At 34.0% G+C, this 18,411-nt stretch overlaps 1 long non-coding RNA gene across 1 annotated transcript; it reads left to right on the top strand.

The window, feature by feature from the left end:
- Positions 1-4,720: 4,720 nt before the first annotated feature.
- LOC141491651 (uncharacterized) lies at positions 4,721-17,996 on the top strand. Its single transcript, XR_012469693.1, has 3 exons — positions 4,721-4,749; positions 8,649-8,710; positions 17,755-17,996. It is a non-coding gene; the product is annotated as an uncharacterized LOC141491651 (long non-coding RNA).
- Positions 17,997-18,411: the final 415 nt, after the last annotated feature.

Here is an 18,411-nt window from a genome sequence, read left to right as displayed (position 1 = left end):
TCCTTTCGAGTATGACAAGTATATCCAAGACTACTGCCAAGAGCTTGGCAGCAGTGGGGATGGTGCATAGGCCTTCGAAGGATCTTTCCACTGTAACTCCAAGGAGTAGTTTTGGAGGTGGCATTTCCAGTAGACCTGGTCAGAGTTGAGTCATTCTCAGTTGGGATTTCTAAAGAATCGGATTGTGGGACAAATTGGTAAATCTGATATTTTCTGAGCCAACTTAATAGGGCGAGAAACTTTGGCTGTTACGCTTCCCACCACAGCTACGTTGGTTTTGGACATCCTATTACTAATGCTTAGAATTGAGCTTATGAAAACCAAATAATGGAGATCTAAGTCCTAGCAGAGATAAAGAAAGGGCTTTAGACCAGGAGATACCTAGCTTCTCAGAGAATTTAGCAGGGGAGGGTTACTATAAATAGTCCATTAAGGCTTTCTACCATTTCTGATGATAGGAGGAAATGAGAAGCTTCAGCAACTTCTATCATGGTGGTGAGGCAGGATCCAACAGTGTATCAGTCAAACTTTCTCAAGAGATTTCTTTATGTCCTCCTGGTGGGGGTGGGGGATGCAAAGCATCCAGATAAATTACACAATCATCCCTTAAAGTGTCATCCTCATTTTCTACCTTAAGTAGATAGGTGGTGGGATTGACTGGATTATGTTTGATGGTCAGATTAGATTTGGATAACAGATTGACTAGCCTCCTAAAAGATAAATTCTGATAATGATGTGAATTTAGGAATGTTTCAGTGGCATAGGAAATGAGCATTATAAGGGAGAATCAAAACAAATGTCCTTCATGGCAGAAACAAAGATGGCTGTGGGCACCACCGATCGGGGATAACCTGGGACACCTTTAGCAATACTGTCTAAATTTTTATTAAAGTACCCCATGTGACAAAAGTTTTCACACGTTTTTGTGTTAGTACACCAACAGTATTCCCTCCTTTCTCAGAGGCAAAAATGTTAGGGAGGCCTAAAATTGATGGTTCTTGGAGGAAAAGGTGGATCACAACACAATCATTTCTAAGCCTTGAACTGTGTCTCATCAAACTCATGAGTGCAGGAAAATACAGGTGTCCTTGAAGCCTGCAGGAATGGTTAAGTTGATTGTTTAATCTTGGAGGTACTTTGCTACAGCTTTTGATTCACTTCACTTAGCAGGAGCAGGCTCAGTACAGGAACAGAATGTAGCTCTTGTTAAGATTGATTAATCAAGGCAGCTAGGTGGCACAGTGGATAGAGCACCAGCCCTGAATCCAAATCTAGTCTCAGACACTTGATAATTGTCTAACTATGTGACCTTGAGCAAGTCACAGCCCCATTGCTTTGCAAAAGCCAAAAAGAGAAAAAAGACTGATTACTCACCTCAACCTCATTGTAAATCTTACTCCCAAGTCAGTCTGCCAGGAAAAATGAATTTCTAAAAACTAAATCATCAGACAGATTCTTTACACATATTATAATGATCAATAATAAAATCAAAATTTTCTTTTCACAATCTATACTCTCTCTTGTTGTTCTCCCATTCCTCCACTATGTTTGCTTGGAAATTTCCTTCCTGTATTCCTGCTCTTTCATTGCTCTAGGTACTAGTCACTCCCAAGGGCTTCAATTCCCCACCTCTAGAATAAGTAGACTTTTCTGGCACCACATTCTTCTAGCATCAACCCAGCTGAGGTTCCCATTTTCCCTCAGTCATAGGAACATTCATCAGCAGAATCTTCCCACCTCCAAAGTAAGGTCTCTTTCACTTCCTCCATTTTTTTTAATCTCCCCCTCTTCCTCTCCTACCATCCTCTAGGCTCTTCTTTATCTGAACATATAGGTCATCTCCCCCTTACTACTAGCCCTTGATTTCACCTTCAGCAAAGCTCTCTTCATCTCTATCTCCATTGGTTACCTCTCCCCGTTCATGTACTCTCTCATGTCATAATATAGACCAATAAAAGAAGCATTCACCTGTAGGCAGGGTATCACCACACTCTATCCATAATGTCCCCTATCTACCTCTTCTTTTCTCTAAGGTATTATTGCATTGATTCCTGTGCCCTCTTATGTAATTTTAGAAAGACACCTCTTCCTGGTCTTTCTGTTGTCATTCTGTTGCAGTTACTTTCTGTATTCACTCCTGCATTTCTATTGTTTGAGATATTCAAGAAAAAAATAATCCCTTTATTCTGTATTTCTTTCAAAAATATCTCAAACTCTTCTTTATTATTGAATGTTCATCTTTTGTGCTATATAATTAAGCTCGGATTTGCAGGATAGGTCACCCTGGTCTTCATTCTGAATTTCAGTGCTCTCTGGAACATTTATACTGTTCTCTAAAGTCTACAAAGTGGGTTGTAGACATTCTTCATAGATAGCTAAGTAGATCAGTGGATTGAGTACTGGAACAGAAATCAGGAAAACAGTCTAAATCTCAGTAAACCATTTAACCCACCATCTGTTTCAGCTCCATCATTTACAAAATGATGGTAATGACACTTTTATCCCACTATTTTTATGATAGTCAAATAAGTGCTATACAAACCTTAAAGAATCATATAAATGCTATTTTCCCCTCTTCCCCTCTCCTTTTCCCTTTCCCTCTCCCTCCCCTCCTTCTCTTCCTCCTCCTCCTCCTTTATCTTCATCTTCATCATCATCTTTTTCTTCTCTTCTTCTTCCTTCTTCTTCCTTCCTTCTTTTTCCTCTTCTTCTTTTTTCTTCTTCTCTTTTTCTTCCTTTTTCTCCTTCCCAAGAAGGTAGTCAATATGGGTAGCACTATACCCATAAAAGACAGTGTAACTTAATGGATGATGCAATGTACTTAAAAATAGGAAATCTCAACCTCTCATCTTGCACCAAACACTTAAGAATTATTTAACTCATGGTGACCCTTTCATGTCTCAGTGACTATGCTTCCTCACCTATAAAATGATGGATCCAACAAAATGAAATCTCAGGAGTTTTTGGTGTTGTTTTGTTTTTATCCAATGATTCATTTTTAAAAGAATACACTGAGGTTCAGGGAACTTAACTGACTTGGCCATAGCCTTACAGATAGCTCGGACCAGAGGCAGGTCCACAATCCAGGTTTCTCCCAGCTGAAGATACAGAGCTTCCCTTTCTACTACCTCACAAAGAGCATTTAACAAAAGAATACAAGATAGCATTTAATCCAGTGTTAAATGGAGTGCAATAAAGTATCCTAAAATACATGATATAGGAAAGAAGTACAGTCCCAGAAGGGTTGCATAATAATTGTCTAGAATTTGCTACCTTTCTCCAAGCTTCTCCATACCCCTATCCCTTCAAGGTCTGACTGTCATTCCTTTACAAGGGATGGATATTCTGGAAGAAAATTTTGCATGTTACTAGACTAATACATTCAGAAGAAATTAATTTCCCTTGCTGGTCTTTTTGATGAAAATTGAGGCATCTTCTGGAAACGTGTTAACAACTCCCTCAAATAGTTTTAATTCCTGTTTTGATGAGAACTATTTCACCAGGAAATCACACTAGAGATTTTGTAAATATTCTTACATTCTGAAACTGTCAGAAGAACCAGTAATTGTTTCTTTTCATAAATGTGTTTATTACTAAAAAAAATGTGTGCCACAGGATTGTCTGACTGGTTAGAAATGCCTTCTGTAAATATCCACATTCTAATTAAGATCCAATGCTAGACTTCTGCCATCGCCATCAGATTCTACCTATTGCCTTTGTTATTCACAAACTTGAAATCCTACAGTGAGTCCTCTGAGCAATTATCTTTATAAATGCCTATGATGCCAAATATTGAGTGAGGGAGTATATATAGAATATATGTATATATAGAAAATTAATATATATGTATAAATAAAAATTTAAAATAAGAATCAAAACATCCAGGAAGCTGAGGCTCTCTTTAAGAGCTAATGTAACTCATTCAAGGTGATGGACTTTTCTATAGAATCTGGGGAAGCAGAAGAAAGACGAAAAATCACTTGGAGGGGCAGCTAGATGGATCAGTGGATAGAGCATCTGCCTTGGAGTCATGGGGACCTAAATTCAAATTTGGGCTCACACACTTGATGCTTACTAGCTGTGTGACCTTGGACAAGTCACTTAACTGTATTACCCCACATGTAAACAGTCTAGAGATTAGAATTTGGGAAATGGAAAATCATTGGCTTCAGGCTATGATTTGTCAATGCCTAGATTAGATGAATACTAACTGATAGTATATATATATATATATATATATATGTATATATATATATATGTATGTGTGTGTGTTATTTTGACATTTCCATAGTACTTATATCATTATATTTGATGCAATGACATACTTTGATATAGTTAATAGACACATTATTTATCCACATCATACTGATGAAGAAACTGAGATTTAGAAAATTTAAATAATTTTCTAGTAGCCTCCCAAATTAAGTCTGGACATTGCAGGTTTGTGTTTGTTTGTTTTGTTTTCCTGAAGTGGTTAGCAGGAGATTGGATTCAAGGATAGTTTTAATTTCTACATAGCAAACAATGTCAAGAAACTTAAGAGAATGTCCCTAGATTGGATGGACCCCCTGCATTGAATTTACAGAAAAGCACGGGCAAAAGGAGTGTAGACTAGGCAGACATAGAAGGAGGAAGAATCCGCATTGTTTGATCACAGTAGATAGAACAGTAGAAACCTCAAAAAAGAGCAGTGCTATAAAACAAACAAAATAAGACAGAACAAAAGGAGAGAGCATTCATGAGGATGAGGTAATTAAAAGTGCCAAGTTTTACAGGGGGTGATGAAGTGTGAAAACTGAAAAAAAAGGTGAATTTTATGTAAGCAATTAAGATATCATTAATAATCTTGAAGAGAACAGCTTCAGTTAAGTGAGGGGAATGAAGCAAGTATGAATGTCATCCTGAAGTGAATAGTAAGTGAAAATTGTAGAAATGAGTGTAGGTAGTTCTTAGCCTTATAAAGAATTGGGTAGGAAACAAATAATTTTCATATTAATATGTGCCTCTCCTTACCTCCTTTAAAATAAAGGAAAAAAACAGCACCGCCACCAAAAAAAGAACCAATGCTGTCAATATATATTTATGAAGTCTAGTAAAACAGATTCCCACTAGCCTTATATGAATATGTGTAGTTTTTTCTTCATTTTTATTTTATTACTTCTTTTTAAGACAAGTGATGTATTTCATCCTTCTTTATTTGAACTTATGGTTTAACACTGCTGTGATGAGAGTTCTAAAGTCTTTCAAAATTGTTTTTATCAAAAATGTTGGTATCATTTTCTAAGTTTTTTTATCTTGATCACGTCTATAATGTCTTTCCAGTTTTCTCTGAATTGTGCATTTTATCTTTTCTTAAGGCACAATACTATTCCATTACATCTATATACTTTAGTTTGTTTAGTCATTCACAGATAGGAGCACTGTTTTAGTTTCTAATTTTTGGCTATTGTGAATATTCTTGGACATATAGGTCCTTTTCTTTGATTTATTTGTAATAGAGGTCTAGTACTGATTTAACTGGGTCAGAGGTTGTACACAGTTTGACAATTTTCTGGCCATAGCTCCAAACTGCTTTTCAGAATGGCTGAACGAATCCATAGCCCCATTTTTAACTGTGTATAATGTGCCTATTTTTTGTCTTTTTTCTCCTTTTTGCCAGGTTTATAGGTAAAATGAAGCCTCAAAGTTGTTTTAATTGCATTTCCCTAACAGAGTTTGTGATTTTGTTTTTATTTTTTCATATAATTGTTGATAATGTTAAGTTCTTCCTTTGAAAACTGCCTTAGTTATATCTTTAGACCCATTTTTCTATTAGAGAATTGTTCTTAATCTTATAATTTTAGATTACTTCCTCATATATCTTGAAAATGAGAGCTCTATTAGAGAAACTTACTGCAAATTTTTTTCTTAAACTACCTGTTTCTGTTCTATTTTTTTTGGACTTATTTGTACAAAAAGGTTTTAGATTTAGAAAATCAAAATTATCATTTTATCTTATGTGATCATCTCTATCACTTATTAAGTCAAAAATTCTGAAATGCAATGTATTTCTTTCACCTTCACTTTTATACCTGTAACATACACTTAAGACTTATCTTAGTATCTTTTGTAAAGTGTTCATCTATTCTTAATTTTTAACCAGAGTGTGTTCTGGTTTTCCAAATTGTTTTTGTCAAGGAGCATTTCCTTCCTGAATCCTGGGGGTTTTTTTTTAGTTAGACATTATGTTACCATGTTACTCCGGGTCTATATATTGTTATTGTTGTTGTACAGTCATATCTGACTCTTTATGACTCTAAGGTTTTCTTGGAAAAGATACTGGAGTGGTTTGTCGTTTCATTCTGCAATTCATTTAATAGATAATTGAAGTCAACAAGGTTAAGTGACTTGCCCAGGGTCACATAACTAGTAAATGTCCGAGGGCAGATTCCAACTCTGGAAGATGAGTTTTCCTGACTCCAGAACTGGCACTTTATCCATTTTGCCACTTAGCTACAACTTGGTTCTTTGTGTTGTGAACATAATCTTCTCCAGCAGTCTCATTCCCATTCTCTCTCTGTCTCTCCTCCAACTACCCCATCCCATAGTGCTCTCTCTCTCTCTCTCTCTCTCTCTCTCTCTCTCTCTCTCTCAATCTCTCTCTCTCTCTCTCTCTCTCTCTCTCTCTCTCTCTCTCTCTCTCCCTCAAGAATCAAATTATTTTAAAGATTATCATATTATAAAATAGCTTGAAATTTTGGACTGATAGACACCTTTACTTCCCATGATTTATTTTTTTTTGTTATCACCTTTGATGTTCTTGATTTTTTATGTGATTTGCATTACTAATTTTCCTACTTCAAAAAATATTTTTGGAGTTTATTGATACAACACTAAATAAGCAAATTAACTTGGGAGCTATCATCATTTGTATTATATAAACTCTCCTCAGGAGCAAGAATATTTATCCATTGATTTAGGTCTATCTTTGGAAAGAATGTTTATAGTTAGAGTTATAGAGTTTCTTGGGTGAATTTTGGAAGATTCATTCTCTAGTCAGTCAATTTCCCAGAATTCCCCCATTTTCACTGTTCTAAATGTGGTAGTTAATCTACTTAGGAGCTAACTTCTGATAGAAAATTTTAAACATGACTTTTTTCTCCTTATAATGCTTTTTTTGGTTTCTTGATCTTTGTCACATAAACACCACTGTAAGCTTTTGTTTGATGTAGATGAATATGCTTCATTTACACACTTAAAAATATCCAAATTTCTATTGCCCTTGTCTCTTGATTAATATAAATCTATTACCCAGCCCCACTATGGTCTTTCTGACCATAATAGAACATTTCTCCCAACTCTGTAGTTTAGACTGGTCTATGAATTTTAAAACAAATTCAATTTAAAGAAACCTTCTGCAACTAAAACTAATCCACTTGAAACAGCCTGAATCAAGAATAGATATATATCTCTAAAGAGAAATTATTTTGAAACTATGGAAAATTCAGACAAAAAGGCAGTTATAATTCTGTAGTTATAGAAAAGATTAAAACAACAATCACCCTGCTTTAAGAGAATAGAGAGAGTAAGAAAACACATATATTGAGTAACAAAGCTTAAAAAGATTATCAAGGGATGCAATCATATTTTTTAAAGATTGTGTTAAGTGATATAAATTCTTAACAGAGAAACACAAAAAGCTATAGCTGTGTCCACCATATCCTAATACCCTAGAGTCAGATGAGATTTTTGTTGAGAAACTTTCTGAGCATATCAGCAATCAGATAATTTTAAATGGTACTGAATTTTAAGATGTTTTATATAACAGAACAACAATAAAAGTGTAGTAATTCTCTAAAGAAGAGAGAACTTTAAATTTGTTTTTTAAAGGAGTCAGCAGTCTAATAAAAATGATAGAAACCAAAAACTCATTTTAAAGGCAATATTCTTTCAGAAGATGTATCATTGTCAATGGGATATTCTTAATATATTATCACAGTATATCTATCCCAATAAAATGTTTATATAAGTATGCTGGAAATGATGTGAAGTTTTAATATTTACAAGTTGATATTAATCTGAACTTCTCTAAAATATGTTCCATTATAAAGGATCCATTTTGATATCTAAAGCAGAGGTGTTCTCATAACAGTGGCACAGTGAGTTATATCTAATATTCCTCACTCCCCACATTTTGCTTTGACTTCCCTGACCTGAGATGAATTTGTCCTTTCAGGAAAAGCTATATATTCATGTATTTATTTTATAGAATCTTAAAATGTAGTGGAAAGAGTGGTAGATTAGAGGTTAGAGATCAGATCTCAACACTGCTATTTACCATTATTGTGACTTCAATCAAGTTGCTATTGTCTTCAGATTCCTTTAGTTACAATATAAAGGTTTTGGACAAGCTGAGTCAGAAAATTTCTTCCAAGTCCAAATATATGATTCTATGATCTTATTTTAGATTTGAAAAAGAAAAACTAATTCAAGCTCTCTTCACCTAAAGTGATTATTAAACAATAGTCTTTTCCTTAAAACATCCTTTCCTACACTTCCAATTATAAGTGAGAGCTATATTTTAAGGGTTGCCTTCACATATATATTCCCCTGTGTCTTCTTCCCACAATGCATATGCTTTTTTTCTTCAAATTTCTTCTTTTACATAGCAGTCTGTGTTTGCTGCCAGAGCCAATCAGTTCAAGAAAGGATCCATAGAGTCTGAGAGCAGGTAAAATTTTAATCAGATATCAACCCAATAAATCTTCATTTTCTTAAATAGGCAACAAAGAATATTACTAAGAAAAAGTTTTATCCATCATTTACTGTCATTGTAAGTTTTTGTTATTTACTCATTTCTCAGTCATGTCTGACTCTTCATGATTCCATTTGGGGTTTTCTTGGCAAAAGTACTGGAGTGGTTTGCCATTTCCTCCTTCAGCTCACATTATAGATTAGGAAACTGAGGCAAACAGGGTGAAGTGATTTGTCAGGGGTATCATATACAAGGGCCTACGGTCACATTTGAACTCAGGCTTCTTGACTTCAGAGCTAGGACTTTATCCACTCATAAATTAGGGGAATAATATACTGATTCGAATCACTCACTTCTTTTAATTGGATAAGTCCCATTATCAATGAGCAACATTCTGCTGGCAGAGGTTTAGTTTGCTAAGATTCTTAGAAATCCAGATTAATGTTCAGAATTTTTTTCAAGGGACAAGTTTTTTTTTAAGCAAGTATCAATATTGGAAATGAATGACAATAGACCACCCTACTAAATAGATATTTGACTATGGGGAATATCACAAAGATATGATCTTTCATATCCTTCTCTAGTCATATAGTTACTTGAGTGAACTATTTAAATTAAATTTTTAAAATTCATTCAGCAAGCATTATGGACATTATGTTAAGCAGTTATTAAGAGGCAATGTGGTATATAATGGTTAGAGATCTGCCCTCAGAATCAGGAAGATGCAGGTTCAAGTCCTACCTCTGACTTACTGATTCTGGAAAAGTCCTTTAAATGCTCCATTCTTTTCCTAGAGAGGCAACTTTCTAAGACTAAGTTACAGAGAAGGTGGTGATTTGTATTTGCAAAGGAGATTTCCCCAGCCAGGAGTTCCCTGACTCAATGAAATGATCTATCCATTATTCCATATTAGAAGTGATGGCTTTTACAAAAAAAAAAGATACTCAAAAATTATTCTTCTTCCCCTTTCACTACTTTTTAGTCAAAGTAAGCTATAACTTAGTTATCATTTAACCAGCACAATTGCTAGTTGCTATCTTATAATGGTGATAATAATAAGTGACAAGTCTATAATGTCTGGAGCTTTGTTTCATTTTATTCCATTAATTCTTTAGGGTTAAAACACAAATATTAAGTATTACATTTTACAGATGAAGAAAATGACATATATAGAGAGAGATTTTTTCAAAGTTGCACATGGTTCTGGCAAAGACAGGATTCAAACTCAAGCCTTTTGACTACAAATTAATTGACCATAAATGAAATGTTCTTATAGTAATGTGATTCAAACAAAGTTAGCTTCTCTGAGAGACATGACCTTTTCCTAAAATGAGATTTCATTATCATCCTTCAGGAATTGCTAGCTTTTCTATAAGTTCCTTTTTCAACAACTCTTTTCCCCTTTGTTTGTTGTTTATTTTGTTTTAAAGAAACTTTGGGGATGATTTTGCAGCAGTCTTTATCATACATTTACCATACTATTTGAATAGAAAGAATATAAAAAACCCAGAAAGTTATTATTTAAACCATGGCATGTGAGATGCATGAACAGATACTTGAGGTTTGGAGTGGTTGAGACATATTTCTTGTGAAAGAAAGTTGAATAATTGAAAATACTATAATGTGACAGAATGCCATTTTCATTTGATAGGTTCTGATAATTAAAGGGTCTGTGATTTTGTCAATGTGGTGAATTTCCAGAACTCTCTTTACTAAGAAAAATTTTATTCTGTCTTTGGTTTAATTAGATAAATTCATGGAATTACATTCAGCAAGCAGAGGTTAATGAATTATCTGCCCATGATGACACAGCAAGTAAGAACTCCATGAATCAAAATGACTCAACAATGAAAAACAATCTTGCAAAAATATTTTTTTTTTCTGGGCAACTAGTGGTACAGTGGATAGAGCACTGGGCTTGGAGTTAGGAAGACTCTTCTTGAGTCAAATTTGACCTCAGATACTTACTATCAGAGAGACCCTGGATAAGTATTTTAATCCTATTTGCTTCAGTTACTTCAATTGTAAAATGAGCTAGAGAAAAGAATGGCAAATTCTGGCATCTTTGCCAAGAAAACACCAAAATAGGGTCATGAAGCAAGGCATGACTGAAATAATAACAGCAACAGCAAAAACAAATATGACAACTCCTGGCAGAAATTGAAGGCAGGTCTTCCTGATTCCAGTCCTAGCATTCAATTTACTACAACGCAATGTAATTACTACTCATGATGTATCTACTCATCATGATATATAATCTAATATTTTCCAGTAAGAAGAACCCAAAGATCACAAGTAAATTCTAAATGTAAAGAACCCAATGGTAATACTTATTTGTTATTTTATGCAGCTACTAGAATTATATAACATTTTGTAAAATGTCATTTATTCCTTCATTCAGTCAATCATTGAATACCTACCAGGTTCAAGGTATTGTGCTGGTCTCTCTGGGGGATTCAAGATCGATTCATCTTTGATATACATCCCAAATTATGCAGAAAAGTAATTCAAAGGATGTATCAGAGTTGGGATAGGTTTCAGAGCTCATGGAAACCAAGAGTTTGTAAACTAAATATCATTAGATTCATGGATGGATTTAGTGGTTCCATGGACAAGAATGGGGGAAAGTGACACCCTTTTATTTTTTAGTAGCCTCTAATTCAAAGGTAGTATTTCCTTCAGATATTTAAAATATATAATTTAGAAAAAAAGAGTTGTAAAGCATCATCAGACTCCCAAAGAAGTTCATTACTCACAAAAAGGTTATGAATGCCTGATTAACTTGGTTATTTTACAGAAATCCAGAAAAATTGAGTGGCTTGGTAAAAGTCACACAGTAAACAACAAAGTACTTATTCCTACCTATTCCTCCCATTTTGAGACTAGGATTCTTAGGATTTCTCCCTTACCCAGCTGCAGAATTAAATTTGAGCATGTTAGGATTTATATGTGTAACTAACTTGTCATTTAGTAATTCTATACCTGTTGTGTAAAATGATTATGAATATTCTTCTGTACATTCATCACAAGATTGAAGTTATAACAACACTTCTGTACACCTAAAACAAACAAAAAAATGGTCTTCCAATTTTTCTCTTGGCTTCTATTTTTCTACTTCTTACCTTACCTGTTGTATGGCTTTCTTAAATATTTCATTTCAATTTAATTCATATTTCTTGGATAAATTGTTGGATAAATTTTAATTATATATTTTATACTTGGTATTAAATTCTTCTGGGGGCGGTGAGAATTGGAGAAAGATAGATATAGCATTAACCAGATCAATAAATGGTCAAAGGACATGAACAGGAAGTTTTTAGATAAGACATTAAAGCCATCTATAGACTTATAAAGAAATGCCTTAAATAATTTTTGATTAGAGAAATGAAAATTAAAACAACTCTGAGATACCACCTCATATCTATTAGATTGGATAATATGACAAAAAATGAAAATTATCAATATTGGAGAGGATATATTAAAATTGGGACACAAATGCACTATTGGAGGAGTTGTGAGCTGATATAAACATTCTGAAGAGCAATTTGGAACTATGCCCAAAGGGCAACCCATGATGCATACCCTTTTAATCAGCAATATGATTACTAGGTCTATATTCCAAAGAGATCAGAAAAAAAGAAAAGGACCACATATGAAAAAAAAATTTGTAATGTCCCTTTTAGTGGTGGCAAAATATTGGAAACTGAGGGTAAGGAATGGCTGAATAAACTGTGGAATACAAATTAATGAAATAATGTTGTACGATAAGAAATGATACCTAAGGATATATCAGAAAACCCTGGAAAGACTTGTATAAACTGAAGGAAAGTGAATTAAGAAGAACTAGAAAACATTGCACACAGAATAAGTAACATGAATGTGTCCGTTCTCAGCAAAACAATGATACCAGACAGCTACAAAGGACTCTTAAATTACTTTATTCTTTCTCATTGTTTTTTTTTCTTTTGATCTCTTTCTTCTTCTTCAGCAACTGAGAGTTATATGGAAATATGTTTAACATGATAGCACATGTATAAACTATACCAAACTGCCTACCATTTTCAGAAGAGGGGGAAAAGGAGTCAGGGAGGGAGAAAAATGTGGAACTCCAAATTTCAAAAATTAAATGCCAAAAGTTTCCATGATATTTAATTGGTAGAAAATACTAATTAAGAAAAAAAAGAAGAAAAGGAGATAATGCACAAACCTTGAACCTAAATAAATTATTTCAATGAGAGGGAGAATGTGATAAATGCAAAACAGAGAAAATGATTTGAGAAATTTGATCAGTGAGAAGTGAGAGAAGATCTGGGTAAAGTTGGAAGAAAAGCCAAGGTGAGGCTTCTAAGGGTCACTGGAATAGGAGATGGACAATGAAGGAAGAGGATCCATTCTAGTCAATAGGGAGCAATGGGAGGAAAGTAAGAACAGGAAAAGCAAGAACAGAAATTAGGGGTAGAATGGGAAAATTGAAAGATTGAAGATACAAAGAAAAAATCTCAATAAGGAAGAAGTAGTGAATATATGTAGTGCAGCGGATTAGAGTGTTTTCTAAATAGACCAATGTAGTCACACAGGTTACTCATAACTATCCTCAATTTTAAAATATTGTAAAGTAGATGAGTGTGGAAAGACAGAGAAAGAGAAAAAAAAACATTTAAAAGTATAGCTTAGAATGTATCACAAGGAATAAATCCTGGATCTGGAATAAGAGAATCTGAATAATTCAAATCTGGATTTTCACTATTTAGTACCTAAATGACTCTGAACAAGTTGCTTACTCCTCTGAGCTTCATTTCCCTCAATTGTAAAAAGGAAGGGATAAGATTAAAAAATCTACAAAGTAAGTACCTTCCTATCCTTAATTGATAATTCTTCCTAAAATTAGGGTCAATTGTTAAATGCAGAGGCAGTTAGTGGCACAGAAGATAAGAATGTTTGGTTCAAAGTCAGGAAGACCTGAGTTCAAATCTAGCCTCAAACACTTTCTAGCTCTGTGACCCTGAGAAAGATATTTAAATTCTGCCTTAGTTTCATCAACTGTAATGTGGGGATGATAATAACAACACCTCCCTCATAAGGTTAAAGCGAAGACCAAATCAGATAATGTTTGGGAAATTCTTAGCTTGGTGGATGGTGCTTAATAGATGCTTGTTTTCTTTAGAACTAAGAGAAAGCTGAATTTGGCAAGGAATGAGAAGATAGGAAATAGATTTCTGTATGCCTGACTTTAACCTTTCCAGTGTTAGGGAAAGAAGAGAAGCAAGGGAGTCACTGAGTGGATGTTCAGGATAGATAAGCAGAGTATACAGAATTTATCTTTGTTTTCACTAACAAGGCAAATACTTGGAGTTCTTGAAGGAAAAGGACAGACATAGTTTACAGGAGACTGAATCACAAAGATGTATAGAAAAATAGTAAAAGAGTACCCAATTTGATCATTTCAAATTACCACATGTCCAGATAACTGATATCTTCGATTACTCTAATGTCACCAATGTCATTGTCATTGGTCACATTGAACCATCATCATGGGGTGAGAAGAAGAACACTTACCCAATTTTCCAAGAAAGAAAAGAATAAAGTCTATAAATAAGAGACCAATGCATGACTTTGAATCTTGTGGAAATTCTTGAATGTATTATTAAAGAGAAAATCTTGTAAATATTTAAGAAAGGATTTGGTAATCATAAAAACTTAACATGACTTTCTTGAGAACAGAATGACCCAGGTCAGTCTCAATTCATTTCTTTATTGTCATAGGGCTACTAGAGCCACACTACTTCAAAAACAAAACTCTATCCACTAAATTCTATTGTTTCTCCATAGTAGCTCAAACTCAACCAGGAAAGAGGGCTTTGCTGAAGGACCTAACGACCTGCGTTTTACTCTGTTCTATTGAACATTTTTATTCACGCCTGGTTTGAAGGACTATATGGCAATATTATCAGATATCACAATATTGAGATGGAGAGCTAACATATTAAATGATAGTGTCAGGATCAGGAAAGAGATTTCAAAGACTAGGCAACTTGTTAAATTTAATAAAATAATATTTCATAGAGAATTTATAAAGGCATACATTTGGCATAAAATGAATATTTGAGTTCACATTAATAGTTCACATAGCTAGACACTAGGTCATCTAAGACTGATCTGGGGATTCTTTTTTCATTCATTAATTTTACAGTTCATTTGAAGGCCTTATATATTGAAGAAGAATTAGATTTGTTCTATGTGGTACCATAGGACAAAACTAGGAACAGTCACTGGCGATAGCAAAGAAGCAAATTTAAGTTAGATATAAGGAAAAAAAAAACTTGTTAACAGTCAAAAGTATGATGTACTGGCTAGCTTGGAAGGCAGTGGATTCTTCCCAATTAGTAAAGGGCTAACTAAGCACTCATAGGGGTTATTGGAGAGGAGATTTTTGTTCTGTATGGGTTGGAATAGATAAACTTTGAGGGACACTGCGAATCCTAAAATTCACTTATTTCCATGGGTTTTATCTATTTCTATGTGACTTGTTACCTTCTTTTCACACTTTGACTCTTTGATAGACTTGGGATCTCGCTAATATGGTTATTCTTCCACCAGTATAAACTGCAATCTCTCAATGTCTTCTCAACTCTCATGATTCTCATCCAAGTATGTTAGTAAGTCTTCCCTAGGACGTCAACAATGAACCCCAGAACCTCTGGTATTTTAATATCTCTAGATCACCATTGTGGCACTTGACCTACCTATCTACTGTTTTTATTATTTTTTTGATGAAAATCTTTTAGTTTTAGTTCATTTTTTTTGGCAAGGCAAATGGGGTTAAATGGCTTGCCCAAGGCCACACAGCTAGATAATTATTAAGAATCTGAGGCTGGATTTGAACTCAGGTACTCCTGAGTCCCGGTCCCATGCTGTCTCCACTGTGCCATCTAGCTGTCCCAACAATCTCTTTTATCAAATAGAAAATTAGCCTTTATGTCAGACCTGGATAAATATTGGTTATATGACTTTGGGCAACTCTCAAAACTCTGATTGTACTTGACAACCAAGATAAGAAGATTCAGAGAAATTTCTCCTTTGCCAGATTTTTGCCTTCTAGGAGTTCGTGCTGCCTATAAAATCAGAGGTTCAGTTCTCAGTGCCATTTTTACATGACTGATCCATATCCTTCTCTAATCCAATATATCTGCAATGGTATTTCTGACCCCAGGATTCTTTAGACTCCTTTAATATACATCATCATTGCTTATAGGCTGTATTCTGGTGGTCTTCACAATTTGTGTTTTGACTCTGGGTCTTCTGAGAGAGTAGTGTTTGTGTGTCCCCCAGCTCATATCATTGAGAGGATATGGGTTAGAAAAGGAAGACTTGCACATGGTGGGAAAGCAATAAATGCTTGTTGAATTGAAAAAGTTTTCGTTCTTATGTAATGCTTTTCTGAGAATATATAAAGCAACATCCTTCCACTTTTTTTGCCTTGGGCATCTTCATCAGTCTTTTCAGAGATCACACACTGGTTTCATGGAAGTACCATGGGATACATTTGGTAAGTATTAAAAGTGCCATTAATTATAGTTTGAAAGCTTCATGAAATATATCTATGTGAAGGGGATAAAGATTAGCACCAAAGTTTCAAGTTGATGTTTCTATGGCAACATGAGAGCAGACAGAAATATAACACATTGTTCAAGATTTTTGTAATCACATCTTATAATTTTCATACTCTTTTCTTGATGAGAAGTATTACTGATGCCATTAAAGCATTCCAAATTATAGTTCCACATCCTACACTAAACATCCATATAGACACAATTTCCTTTCTGGTTTGAAGTTAATTCGCTTCTCATTAGAGTAAATTCATCCTATTTCCCCCTAGAAGTTTTTGTTATAATGTATTGCATGTGAATTATAGAGTGTGAAACATTACCACATTTTTAAACCTTTTGGCATAATGAGTGACATGGTATTATACAGTGTTGTTTTATGGAAAGAGTTTGAGAGTAGGTGTTAAGAGACCTGGTTATGAGATTGCTGACATAGTCTTTAACCTTTATAAGCCTTATTTTAACTCTATAAATAATTTTAAAGGGAAGTTGGACTAAAGAATTGTTACTGCTCTTCCAGGTTCTGAAGTATTATAACTCTTCTTCAATTGAAAAAGGACAAAACTGAGCATTTAACAATCTACTTGATAATTTTGTGAGCCACCTTAGTTATATTTAAAATGAGATATGGAAAATATTTTGAAAGTCAAAATGTAATATTGATTCTAAAAGACTGTAATAAATTCTTGTTTGGAGAAAGAGAATGCAAGGGTTCAAATATTGGTTTGATCACTTCACTCCTAGCTTGACATTGGTCATATCTTTTGACTTCTCTGGGTCTCAGTTTCCTCATCTATAAAATTAGGGAATTGATAAGATTTAGAACTGGACCTCAGAATGGAAACAAGGTCCTGTTTTAAGTCTTTATGGTTATATACTATATGAGGATCACAAATTTCTAAATGATTAAATAAATTTAGAGATTTTAAATAAAATGGATTTTAGTTATAAATGAGCAGATTTATGGTTATTTTATCTGTGGTAAAATCTATAAATAAAGGAGCTCAGAGTCTTAATGCCAGTATATCACCAAAATCAACAATATCAAATGTTACAAATAAGAAACTGATGTATTATTTTATTGATGTAAACATTGAAGAAAGTGATGGAAAATGTTAATATGCATATTAAACTTAAAAGCATGTCAAAAGTATGTTCCTTCTCCCACATTGTTTATTCAACATTTATGAGCACATATGATGTTTGTCTTTTAGGGCTCTTTTTTAACTTCTAGACTCTCAAGTCTTCCAGAATCTGGATTGTCATAACTACTATCAATAGAAACATAAAATATGAAAATTGAGAAAGATGCTAAAGATCGTATTTCCCTATGAAAGGGAGCCCCTCAACTACAACAATCAACAAATATAGAGAGTATGACAAGTGCCTAATCATTATGTCACTGTTTTGTTTCAGGAAATGTGTAAGGTGCTGAAGGTAAAGCTACAAAGCCCACAATACAACACAAGTCAACCACAATCATTATAACTGCTATGCTCAAGACATTAAAATTGATATTTTAATAAGAGAAACATATCACAAATACATAAATACAATGTGAATGTGTGCAAAGTAGTTAACTACAAAGTAGTTTGAGATGAAGGCTACTATTGGGTGAAGGAAGATGAATAATATTGAAGGCTATATATGCACTGTTGGTGGAGTTGTAAACTGATTTTAGAGATGTTTGGAAGTATGTATGCTCAAAGGGCTATCAACCTATGCATATCCTTGATCCAGCAAAAGCAGTACTAGAGCTGTATTCTAAAGAGATTTTTTAAAGAAAGAAATTCTTTGTACAAAAATATTTTTAGTAACTTTTTATGTGCTGGCTAAGAATTAGACATTGAGGGGATGCACATCAATCGCAGAAAGGTGAACAAGTTGAGGTCTCTGTAATGTAATATTATTGTGCTATAAGAAAAGATGAGCAGAATGATTTCAGAACAGCCTGAAAAGACTTATTTGAACTGATGTAGAATAAAGAGACCATCACGAGAATACTGTATACAGTAACAGCAATACTACACAATGATGAACTATGAATGATTTAGCTATTCTCAATAACACAAT

This window comes from Macrotis lagotis, chromosome 6 (genome assembly GCF_037893015.1).
Source record: "Macrotis lagotis isolate mMagLag1 chromosome 6, bilby.v1.9.chrom.fasta, whole genome shotgun sequence".
NCBI lineage: Eukaryota > Metazoa > Chordata > Mammalia > Peramelemorphia > Peramelidae > Macrotis > Macrotis lagotis.
This window is presented reverse-complemented; position numbering and strand designations above follow the sequence as displayed.